At 35.8% G+C, this 13042-nt stretch overlaps 1 protein-coding gene across 1 annotated transcript in view; it reads left to right on the top strand.

The window, feature by feature from the left end:
• Positions 1–13042, top strand: part of LOC115442777 (unconventional myosin-XV) — a 108458-nt gene that overhangs the window by 51781 nt on the left and 43635 nt on the right. The window lies entirely within an intron of this gene.

Below are 13042 nucleotides of genomic sequence, written 5' to 3'. Positions count from 1 at the left end.
TCAATTGTATTAAATATGGCTGGTAGAGGCCCACTGTGGTAAATTTCAGTATTGGCTTACCGCTAATGTATAAACTCATGTTTTTAATTATTTGAGGAGGAATAAAAAGTATAATTAATGCACCCAGAGGCGTAAACTTAAATCTTTTAGCGACTCCAATTTTTCGAATACCAACATCCTTTTGGTTTAGTGACTAACTTGGAACATTAGTTAATCCAATAAAACCATAAAACCATAAAACCATATGAAATGTGTGTGTGCACGTGTATGTGTGTGTGTGTGTGTTTGCACGCGTTTGTATGTGAGAGAGAGTGTAAGGCCCGGTGCCCACTAGTAGAATAGTGCAATCTCCGGTACCTACAAATAAGCACTCACTGACAAAATTACTATTAACCGATATCCTAAAATATGCTGAAGCATGTACGATACCCTAGTTTTGTAACTACAATCATTGTTTTCAAAATACAAACCGTCTGACCCCGGAAAGCAAAGAGGAATTATGATTCGTTCTAAATTACACAGTGAATGCTTATTCCAAACATCATAAAAATAAATACATAGTTACATAACCATAAACACGTTTAATAACGCATTTACATTATTGACACGATTCTAGTAATTATTGATGATATTCACATATTTTGTAACGGCACGGCGCGGCGTCGATTGGAAACGTGCTGAGCAAACATAAAATAACATAGTTACACGATGACGGAAATTGTTGAGTTATTATATATGTATGTTATTCTATTTTTAACATAGTTTATGCTCACGTATGTATAGAAGTGATAGGCAGAGGTGAGTTGTACTCACTGGTCACTGAATTTGTTGTTTAGTTCCATTTTATGCTTATTCTTCTTTGTTTATTTTATGTCCAATATAAAATGCAACGATAAAATGACTTTAGTTATATAGGCGATTTTATTTAAATAATAATTTAATATTTTCATGTACCTTGACTTATCATAAGCGCAACTATGTTTGCCTTTATTACTTTTCGAATAAGAAAATCTCGCCATAAATTAAATTCGCAACCGGAGACCACGTAATTTTCACACTTCAAATACACAACAATCAGGTACCTTTTTTGCAGGCGACAACTTTATTTAAGTAATATTACCTACGTTAGTAACAGACGTTTTTAATAAACGATCCGAATCTCAATCTTCAATCCGATTCCGATCAATCAAAATAACTCATTTGAAGAATGTCAAAAAAAAATCCGATTGGTCCATTTTTGATATCGATAAAAAAGCGCTATTGAAAATGGCGGTAAGTATTTTTATTCTTGAAAGTTACAAATAAACGCCAATATGACGTTAGCTAATGAAGCGTAATGCATACAAAAAACATCCGTATTATTAAAGAACAGACGTAACTTTCGTATTTAATAATTTTATTTGCACGGCAATTTGCGACCGTAATAAGTAATAATAAAACTCGTTCCCTCTTCCGAAATTTCTCAATAAGTTTCTCGTGCAAATTATACAATCATACAGCACAACTTGTTTTTTGAAATCGTCTTTACGTTTGGTTCGATAATGGCGGATAAACGATGTGAATTACGTCCATAACTTGTCGAAAGGCCTACAGATTAACATATACGAATAATTTTGAGTTTAGTCCGATGCCGCATATGGTGTAGAGTTTGCGGCCTCGGTGGCGTAGTTGTAAGTGTACACGGTACAAGTACGACTGCCGTGCTGAGGTCCTGGGTTCGAATCCCGGGTTGGGCCAAAATAATTGCGACTGGGTTTTTCCAACCTAAAAATTACTCAGTCGCAGCTCGGAGTCAGGAAGTGGGCGGTGTGATACCCCCGTGCCTCGAAAAGCACGTAAAGCCGTTGGTCCTGCGCCTGATCTTTGTCCGGTATGTCGGATTACCGTCTCGCTGGACTATGAGAGAGTGCACCTGTGTATTGCGCACACACTTGTGGACTATAATATCTCCTGCGTACCTGGCTGATCTCCGTTGAGATTAGCCGCCGTGGTGGAAATTCGGCTAGGAGGGATTCAGAGTTTGCGGCTAATATGTTTAACTAAAATGTCAGACATATGTGGTTGTAATACATAAATCAATAAACAAAGATCTCCCATGTTTTAAAGAATGGTAGCGGTGAAACGAGGGAGCGTGGTGTCGATTTTCTTAACTAGATTTGTGATTTTTTTATCGAGACGAAATAAGTTTTTTACAAACCAATTCAACTAATAGGTACTACTATTGGTAGTCATTATCTTTGTTAAACAACTTGGCCCAATGCAACCCGTGGTGCGGAAGGCAATATTGCTTAATCTACGATTTTCTATCACTAATTTAATAAAATTTACAACGCAAACTGCAAACACAGTTTATCGCAAACAGTTGTTATAGTACGACTGGGACTTTGCCTATTGGCTACACAGTTGTTTTCGTCTAAGGAAATCTAGATGAACTTGATTTGTGACGCTATAAATATTTCATATGATTTATTATGTTCAAGATAAATTAACTAGCTCTGCGGGATATTTATCGCCATTAATCCGTTTAGTTGCTTCTTACATTGCTGTTTTGTTAACGAATTTGAAAAAACGCAGCGCTCAAGTTATACTTTGTATGATTTAATTATGTTGATATTTTATTTACATTTGCGTTTCTTCTCGAATCTGTACAGACAGAATAATATTTTAAATTCGAAGTACTGTTTTTCATAATAATCAAATTCCGTACTAGAAACAAATTAACATAAAACACAACACATTATCGGCATACATTAATCAAGTTAGTAGCGGACGGGTGACTTGCAAATCTCTATTTGATGTGTTTCGGACGTTCGCGCGGTCATCAAATGATCATCATCGTGGCGAAGAAAAGCTCATTACGCGACCTTATGTAACCAGGCGAGGCCGCGGTTATATTACTATAGGTTTATGGACGTGGTTTGTGGTTAAAAATATAATTTCGAGATGCTATGACCGTATAGATAAGTCGACTTTTGTTGACGTTATTTAATGTTTTTGTGACCAGGAAAGTAAAACCTTCTTCAAGTGTGCAATTTTTCCTTTTTCGTTTTATAGTTAATATTTTCAGTACAACAATTTGGTCCCATGTTTTATCACAACGTGGCGAGGTTTTCAAGTTTCTTGATTAAACTAGAATTCAACGGAATTTACACTTTAAAAAATTTACGGCGAATTAAGAATCTCCTCCTTTTTTTGATGTCGGTTATAAAATGATAAATTCGGCTGGTATTTAGAAATATATGAACTTGTTTTAAATAAATTTTCATTTTATTTTTTCATTAATTAAGAACATTTGTAGTTGCAATATTGACTTGATACAATACGTGTAAATCAACAACTCTAATAAACCAACATTCCCATGGACTATAAAATAGCCCCTAATTAGAAAAGATCTAACAAGGCGGCGATTAACAATTCAATGAGCTCTCTATAATGAGTAAGTAATTACTGTTACTTAGATACGATTATGGATGCTCGCTGCCGTGACGGTGGCTTATATTTACAAGGTTTTTTAGTTGCCTCAAGTACCTAACTTTGATTTTCAAACTGGAGTTATAATGCAAAATGCTACTACTAAAACCCCACTGCATCTGATGTTAGTTTTTTTTATTGATTTGAATGACGAGTCGAGCTTCCCGTTCGCCTGATGGTAAGCGATACGACCGCCCATAAACAGTAGAAACATCTAACACCTTGAATTACAAAGTATTGTTTGGTATTCCACTGCGCTTGAATGGGGAGTGAGGTCCAATAGAACGTCGACTGACGAGAGATGATTACCCATCGGCAGTCGATACAATTATGCCGGCCTATTAGAACCGGATATACACAGGCTAACTTCTTGTTTGGATTGCCTCAATAGCGTAGTTGTATTGCGTTTGTGGAAGTGAGTAATATTGGCCTTTTTCCATCGATGTCAGGAGTATGACATTTGTGCTTGATATGGCAATAGGCTCGCCCCCTATGATATCATGGAACGGAACACACATGGCGTAAAGTGGGCGCGCTGGTAGCTTCCTTGCTCACCCTTAGTGTATACTGGCGTGATGTTTGTTTTATCAAATTATGTAAATTTTTTAAATATATTTTGAGGAGAGCCCTTTTACATAAATATATAGAGATTTAAATTATAATAAAAAGAAAAGCTAATTTGAAAAATCCGTTCTTTTCTACCTGACCTACTTGAGTATTTGAACAAGATTTAGGTCGCGCACTCAAAACTGAGTTGTAAACTTTGAGATGCTCCCGTTAAGTATTCCGTAACGGTGACGGTGTGAGGTGGCCGCCGGACCGCTACCGTACTGTACAACGCTGTGAGACATCTGCTCCGCCGTTACACACCCTGATGTGTCATTCATTGTCCAGAATATATTGGTTTTCTACAAATACCAGTTAATATTAGGACATCTTGTTTTATCTGAGTCATAAAACCAGGCAGCTCCATATTGAGAGTTGGACTTCGGAGCTTAACATAGCTGCTCGATCGCTAGTCATGCTAGGCGATAGCGATAATTTATGTTACTTCGGGAAACAACGAATAAAGGCCCACTGGTACCATTTGAGTCATAAAGAAATTTATCTTATCGATATTTAGGAACCTACTTAAAGTTTCTTTCTACTCTGTCTCGTTATCAACAGCTTTTCGTCTGCTTATTAAAAGAAGTTTACCTTATTAGGTATATCAAAAATCAGTTTCCAGAATGTAGCTAGTTTCTTCGGCCATATTTCATGGAGACCCGTTGTAAAGACCGATAATTTTGTACTGGACGCGTCGCCCACACCCGCCGCGAGAATGCGGGACGCTTCTAACTCCTAACATGCAATTTGATAGAAAATTGTAACTGCCTTTACAGTTTCCCGACGGTATATTATCTTCGTAACAGCTTTATGATTAGAAATGCTTTAAACGGCCATTTATTTAATTGGATTCCTCGGTTTGTGACATAGTTTCTACAAACATCTCACTAGTATAAGTATTATGCAATGTACGATATCTAACTTCAGTTCATACATACATAGGGGTAATCTGGAATCATTGAGCTGATTTTAAATATCACCAGAAGCGAAATGGCAAAAGCTACATATTTTTTCGGTTGACATTCTTATGTCGCAGATAATTTCGGAGAAATATTTTCACAAGACGTTTCCTTAAACATTAAGCAAGTTGATAATCTATTATAATTACCAGATTTTAATAAGTTGTCTTTTATTATGTTCTATTTCGGTCACGACGCTTAGCTTTGCCCACTGGAGTTGGTATTTACATTGTAATGGCGGTTTTGTAACGGTGCCAGTGGTAATTAAGCCGTACCTCGTCAGCAATACGCACGATTACATCTCAGCTCTGACCGATATACGACAGCTCATTGTTCGCACTATCTGCTGGTAATTACAGCTGACAGTGTAGCGACTGTTTTATATACAGTTATTGTTAAGTTTGCGGACGAGTGCGTTTTTCCGAACATGGAAAGTCTTGTCTTTAGAATTGCGAATTAGATGCATCAAGCAACTAGGTGTCAGAACGTTTAATACAACGCACTCTTAATAAAATAATTACCTATTTCAAAATTGATAATTTGTGGCAGTCGTCTGAAAACTATTTTTTGTTTGCTACCTTTTGTTTTGAAGTTGCTATAAAATTGAGCTTATTAAAGATAGGTAATAAATGAAACCTATAGCATGAAAAAAAAAGGGAAAAAACTCAAAAGGTCGCAAACAGAAATTGGTTGTTTGACGATTCCCATAAATTAGCAATTTTGGAGTGGGTCATTATTTTATTAAGAGTGAAACATGTGAATGTTAGTATGACCAAAGAGAGCTCAAGGACTTTATGCTATTACATAATCGAAATTGTTGGTGTTTAAGCCATTTATCAGTGATGAAAGGTCAAATTTTCCGGAAAGAAACCGAACATAATTTTATCTATACTAATATGCATAAATGCAGTGTGCAAGTCGCTCTTAATAATAATTAGATTTCGCATAAATCTCGCGTTTCTCTTTTTTAATTCTGTCTACAAAAACAGGATAGAATCTGACAGCGATGTTTCCTTAAATATTCTATATATCTATATTGCTTTATAAGGGCCACTTACTCCTTGACAGACGTGATATATCGCCACCAATATCACAGATTTTACGGAATACTGTTGCTACGTTTAAGGTCGACCAAAAATGTCAAATAAATGCCAAAACAAATCGATTTTGGACTAATATCTATCTTTGTTGCTCAAAATGAGCATAACTGTATCACATTGAATATTATAATAAATGAAAATATATATTTTGGAATATCAACAGTTATAGAAGGTACTGGATTGAGTTTTTACGTAAATATTTAAGTGTTTAACGTGAATAAAAAACTAAACCGGTAGCTACATAGTTTACATAATTAGATTATGACACTTAATAAAATTAAGTATGTTTATAGTCCTATAAGTTAAGCAATATACCTCTGAAGAGGCACACAGGTAAGGATTAGTGTGTGTTGGATAGAAAATTTCACATCTGAACGGTATTACATAACATTTTTTTTTCTTTACCTTCCAATTGGCTAGTATCTCATTGTTTTAAGACTGACGGATAATTTTTCCGGACATCCTTCTTCTTCAGTTATTAGAAGTCCACTGTCAGTTGCGGCCCTAAACAACGCGAGGCCCTAGTCGAAAATAAAAAAAAAGCAACGCGACGCGACACCTCGGGCGGAGTTAAAAAAAGTTCCTCGTTTTTGCAAGTTTAGTCGTTAAGATCGTAAAAAAAGATTTCTCCAAGGCATCGCAGGAGGCCCCGGGCGGTTGCTAAATAGTTCGTCCTCCCCCAAAGGCCGCTTCCGCCCACTGCTGAACATAGGCCTTCTTAAAAATTTCCAGACCAACTTCTTAGAAACGGCCTGCATCCAGTAATTACGTATTATAATTTCGTAGCACTATGTAAATTGATACAACCATAACTTTAATAACTAATGGAGGTCTATACTTAGTTGACAAAAAACTGTCAGTCAACTAACCGGGGGGTCACGAAACCACCAGTACCACTGAATCCGTGTCAATTGGCTCGCCACGAATCTGAAACAAAAAAATATTTGCTTACAAGTTGCATTGTTTTCCCACAGTTCTGTCATTTGAAAAGTAAATTACGCGGATTACGATATTTGACATAACGTAATAATTTTACTCGTTTTGAGTTTAATGTGCATTGTGTACTGAATATACGTTGGAAGTGTCATGGCCAGTGTGAGAAGAGAAGTACTAAGTGTCGACCATGTGTGAAATGTTTCGGTGTCTTAACAAAATTGACGCGATTCAAAAATTGCACTTGATCAATGCTAGCAAATTAGGCTTATTAAAAAAAATTAAGTCAATTTTTATTTTTCTCATAATTATTTTTTTGACCTGCATATCTGATGGCTTTATGCCTAATTTATACTCTGACTGGTATATCTCTAGAAAGTTAAGGCTTCATTTAAGTTTTGAGTAGAAGGGGACTCAAAATTGTATCATAATTATACTATTTTATCCTGAAATCAAGTGATATTAAATGTGGGCTTAGCATCTATATAATTATATTTTCCTATCGACGTGAAAGGAACAGTCGGTAGGTCGATGGCCTTACCTAGCATATGGAAAAGCGAATGTAAATTGGCATATTTCCTCCGCGTACATAATTCTCTATTATATTTGAATATGCGTTTTACATTATATTCAGCATTGTAGTTCGCGTGGCGGCGGCCATTGGATTTTACACTGGTTGTATAGATAACCAACTTTCGATGAAATTATTGGCAACAGACGATTACCAAAAAAAGGATAAAGAAACGCAATAACTACCATTGATATAACATATCATAATTTGTCAAATTTTGTTTCTATATTTATTTTTTTAAATAAAGCGGTCTTAATAGAATATAATAAGTTACAAAATACAATAGCTCGTAAATTTCACATCGCGTAATGCGCCGTTATTGTTTGTTTATCTGTTTCATTAGATCGCACAGTATTCAGATCTCAGACAAATCACTGCAGAGAATCTTTATCAATATATTTGTCCTTTCTAGCATTTAATTCAATGTCGTTTAGGAACTTGTTCTTAAATAGTTTTAAAAGGCTGAATGATTTTGTAAAGGTCGCATCTGCTAATTAAATAACAATTTTAGAATGAATGTCTAGACTTCTATTATCTGCCATCTTCACAGTCCTTGAATTATTACAATCCACAGACGAAAACTCAATCGCTAAGTCTTAGTAGTTACTTATAGGCTTTCACAAAACCTGTTCCAAATAACGCATGGACTCCTGTCCAGTGGCCCAGTAACATAGTCCATAATAATTTCACCATTTAACAAATACACCGTGATAGCACCATAACTGATCGACCTCAACCCGAGATGAGGGCGACAGTGCGCGGGCGAGACGCGCCGTTCAGTCAGCAAGCGGCCGCGCCACCGCGCGCATCATGCAGCGCCCGCGCCCGCGCCTCTCCCACGCGATGCGCGACAACTGGCGGCACCTGCAGCGAGTATACGGCATCGACGACACTGAGGATTTCTCTCCGCCGCGCCGAGCGCCCAGCCTCGACTCCCTCATCAACTCATCAGAAGGCGCCATCTCCAGTGCAGATGCGTCTGCGGATTCCGACTCTGGCGCAGACACCCGCGCCGAACCCGAACCGCCTCGTCGCAAAATCAATCATGATCGTGTAAAGAAGTGCCCTCAGAGTTTCTCATCATCGTCTAGTGGTCACATGGAGACGATCCACGAAGAGACTACCGAGCCTAAAGTGTCTGTGAAGGAGATCCTGGCGCGCTTCGAGAACTTAACCGAGAAGTGTGATGTCCAGGTAAAGTGTGTGTGTTGTGCGCTATTGGATTGTTGCAGGTTTGGTTTAGATGTAAGATGTAAACTGGTTTATGTTCGCTATGAAGATCGCTGAATGATGCAGAATCGACCTTACAGATATTATGTTATCAAGATTGTTCTTAAAATATTTTCAAACGGCGTTGATATACAAAAATACTGCAATGTAATAGTATTAAAATTGTTTATATTGACTCAAAAAGGTAAATAGCGTCCATTGCTTCTGCTGAAAAGTGTGTTAGGTATGTAGTCTATGATTGCAAATAACAATAATTAGGTGGACAGAGCGTAGTTTGCTGACGTGTTTCTAGATGTTAGCAATTATTTTGCTGCATCACTGTATACCTTTTTTTCTCAGTACGTGTGCAAGTCACAATTACCATTTTACCCGACTACAGCGAATCCTAAACGAGGGTAATGTTATTATATCGTCTCTACAATGGCCTGTTCGTTCTATTGTACACTAACTCCATTAGCTAGCTAATGCATATAGTGACCTGTTTATGCATAATTAATCGAAAAAAAAACTAAAGAATTTGTAAAGGTACCTACTTTGACCCATTGAAAGAAAAATGAAATAACGTAAATATGGTCCTAATAGCTCATAATATAATATTGTACGACATAAATCTACATTTTAAAGACACCAAAAATATCTCCTAGGCTAACTCTTACAAAAACGACTAAATGACCTAACCTTAGTGCGTAGCGTAATTGGAAAAAGTCACGTAAATTTCGATAATGTTGCAATTCATTGAATTTTATCTACGAATGTTGCTAAACGTTGCTATCATAGACACGCAATACTGCTTTTATTTTTTTAATTCCACTTTTGGCTGATAGATCTGATTGCTTCGAGCATAAATAATTCTATTTAATTAGAATGACCTTTTGTTCACTCATATCATACAAAAAAAATTATACATTAAACAGTTTGATTAAGAATAGCTTTAGCCTACAGCTCCGATCGTGTGAAACAGTTTTTGAGGAATAAATATTATCCCAGGATAGCCTATAGCACTCAGGGCTATTGTAGCTCTCATTTAGTTATTTCTTTTTCAAAATCGATACGGTAGTTCAGACAAACTTTTCAGTTTTATATATTAGTAAAGATATAATTGGTAGTCGTAAATATCGCTATTAGAATGTAAAAAGCAGATGTCTAGACTTCTTGTTTGTTTTACGAACAAAAAGTGTTCGTGGATTTGCCACCAAAAACGACTTTCCTAATCTTTATAACAAAAACATTTCTCAGATATTAGAGATCGTCAGTGCAAACCTGGCCTAACCCTGAGACAAAACAATCAACGTAATCGCCTTTGGCCACTTTTGCCATGATAATAATAATATCAGCCCTGTATTATATACTTGCCCACTGCTGAGCACGGGCCTCCTCTACTACTGAGATGGATGGAAGGCCTTAGTCCACCACGCTGGCCTAGTGCGGATTGGTAGACTTCACACACCTGCGAAATTCCTATAACTTCTCAGATGTGCAGATTTCCTCACGATGTTTTCCTTCACCGTTAAAGCGAACGATAAATTCACAAAGAATACACACAAGATTTTAGAAAAGTCAGAGGTGTGTGCCCTTGGGATTTGAACCTGCGGACATTCCTCTTGGCAGTCCGTGCCGCACCCAACTAGGCTATCGCCGCACTTTTGCCATGATTAAGAAAGAATTATGTCAATACGCGAAAACTATTTTTTAATATCTGGGCATAATTAAAAAAGCATTGAAAGTAACGTTGATAATCTTTAAAACATTAGAATGTGGGTTAGGCTGCGTTTCGCTACCTATATTATTCTTAGGACTTGTTCTAGTATTAACTAAGTGAGGTCAAAGTTGAGTTCGGAATGAGAGCACCCGTTTAGGTGTGGTTTCTGTTCCCAGACGTGATAGGTGACAAGGCCTAGCACCGTGATTACGTTTTATGCAAAATATGTAAAAAAATAGCTTGATTTTAATAATATGATTAACAACTTATACTCAACGCTTTTTTACGCGAAATAAAAAAAAATCGAATGAAATGTAGTCTATGTTACTCAGAGACGGAATAACTCGCTGAATTTGACAAATTTTATAATCGATTCATTCGTTGTGGAAATTTAACTTTACAAATAAATTCAATAACAAGCTACCTCTTTATTATATTAGTGTTGATTGTATATTATGAAAGACGTTACAAGACTCCTTCTGATAATGATCCAAGCCGTTCGTTTCATTCGCTTTCTAACAAGATGATTAACAAAAACCGAAGTAAATCTTTCACTTCTAATTTTTTTTAATAGCTACGTAAATTAAAGCAAATAAAATTTTGTTGTTGTCAATTTGCAAATTAACCCATAATATCCAACAACCTTAGCATAATTTAGAAACTACGACGGTTAAATTATTCCCCCTTTCTTAAAATATCGTAATCAATCTTTACTTAATAACGAAGTAATTCTTGCGGAAGTGGGGTTTCCTTCAACCCTATTCAAATCTTGATGGGGAAGTAGTAAGGCGTGACGAAGGTGGTCATACTCGACTTAAGTTTGGGACGAAGCCTTACAAATGTCGAGACAGGTGGTTTTAACGGTCATTGTATGTAGTAAGGGTTTTTAAATATTAGAAACATACATCAATTATACTAATTGATTATCATTCTTGTTTGACAAGTGGGATTTTTTGCCCAATGCATGGCCTGACTCCACACCTGCTATAAATAAATGATTAGTTTAATCAATGATTTGGTTATTTCGTAGCGGCTTAATTGGACATCCATTAAAAGAATTGGATTTAAAAGCAATTAGTATTGACAAATAGTGATTGCAAATTGTACAATAATAATGTATTATTAACCATCAATCGGTAACACATTTGACATTTAAACATGTTGAAAACGGGTCTATTACGCGCGAATTATGTATTTTAATCTATGGCTCGTGCGTCGTCATCGATTACTTTCCAATCGATTCGCGGTACAATCGATACGTGTGAGGCAAACCTATTGCAATATTTATTGTAAATTGGTTACTTGTGTAGCGTGTATGCTGTTCATTATTGTATTGTAGAGTTATCTAATGCTCACGAATCATTCTCATGTCGTTTTTGCTCATTAACTTTTGTTATTAGTGCTGGGGTATTTTTGACTAATAATTACATATATAATAAAGACACTGATGGGCTATGTTTTTTTAAAGCAAAAAGCACAATATGCCTCTACTAATTACTGACAATGTCCAATTTGTAAAATATGTAAACATTAATTTCCACCACGACGTTTAAAGACCTCGCGTGTAGTCATAAATGTATTTACTTATACACCTACTATAGATGAGTAGCCTTTGTCTATGCCTGACATTTATATTTATTTCTTAATATGTCAAAAGCCAAAACCTGTAAAATAATAAAAACAAAACGAACTAAATGAAATCATCATGGCGTCCCACGCAATTTCGGCAGCCACAGGAACGCTGGCCGTATGAAGTGAATTTGGTAAAATTTCTTTTTGTAAGTGGGGTTTTATTACACATTTCACCATTGTAGCTGTACCGATGCGACACACATCCGCAGTAATATTACGGAATATTCATAAGATTAACGAACCAACTAAATATGTTCGTCTTATCATAAAGTAAAAGTTGTATGAAATTTTCTAATGCGTGTATATGTTTTGACTTATTTATATATTGTAATAAGATATACCAACAACACTACATTTTATAATATTTAATGCGCTAAAACAATAAATTACATCAGATATGTATGCTAATTATAAAATTGTACACAGCATTCATCACAGAGAACATAGTAATTTAAAACTAAAATATAATATTGAGAATGAAGAGAATATGAAATATTTGATTTTATTATTGAGTGATTGTATATAATATAATAATTAATTTGTTTATATAACGCTAACGAAAACAATATTAAACAATTATCAAAAAGAATTTATAGAGTTGTTTGTACCAAATTAAATATTGATAATTATGCATTGAACTAACTAGTACCTATCAGTAAGGAAGGGTCCATATAACCCGATTCCTGTCGGCTTCCCTTTATGTAGAATTATGTAGAATCTAATGATCATTAGAACGATTTGTAGACCGCATTTATACATATTAGTACCCATATATTGTGTCGGAATTCCCTTTCTGAAATATCCCCTTTCGCCACTGGTACCATGTTTATTTTTGACATAA

This window comes from Manduca sexta, chromosome 12 (genome assembly GCF_014839805.1).
Source record: "Manduca sexta isolate Smith_Timp_Sample1 chromosome 12, JHU_Msex_v1.0, whole genome shotgun sequence".
NCBI lineage: Eukaryota > Metazoa > Arthropoda > Insecta > Lepidoptera > Sphingidae > Manduca > Manduca sexta.
This window is presented reverse-complemented; position numbering and strand designations above follow the sequence as displayed.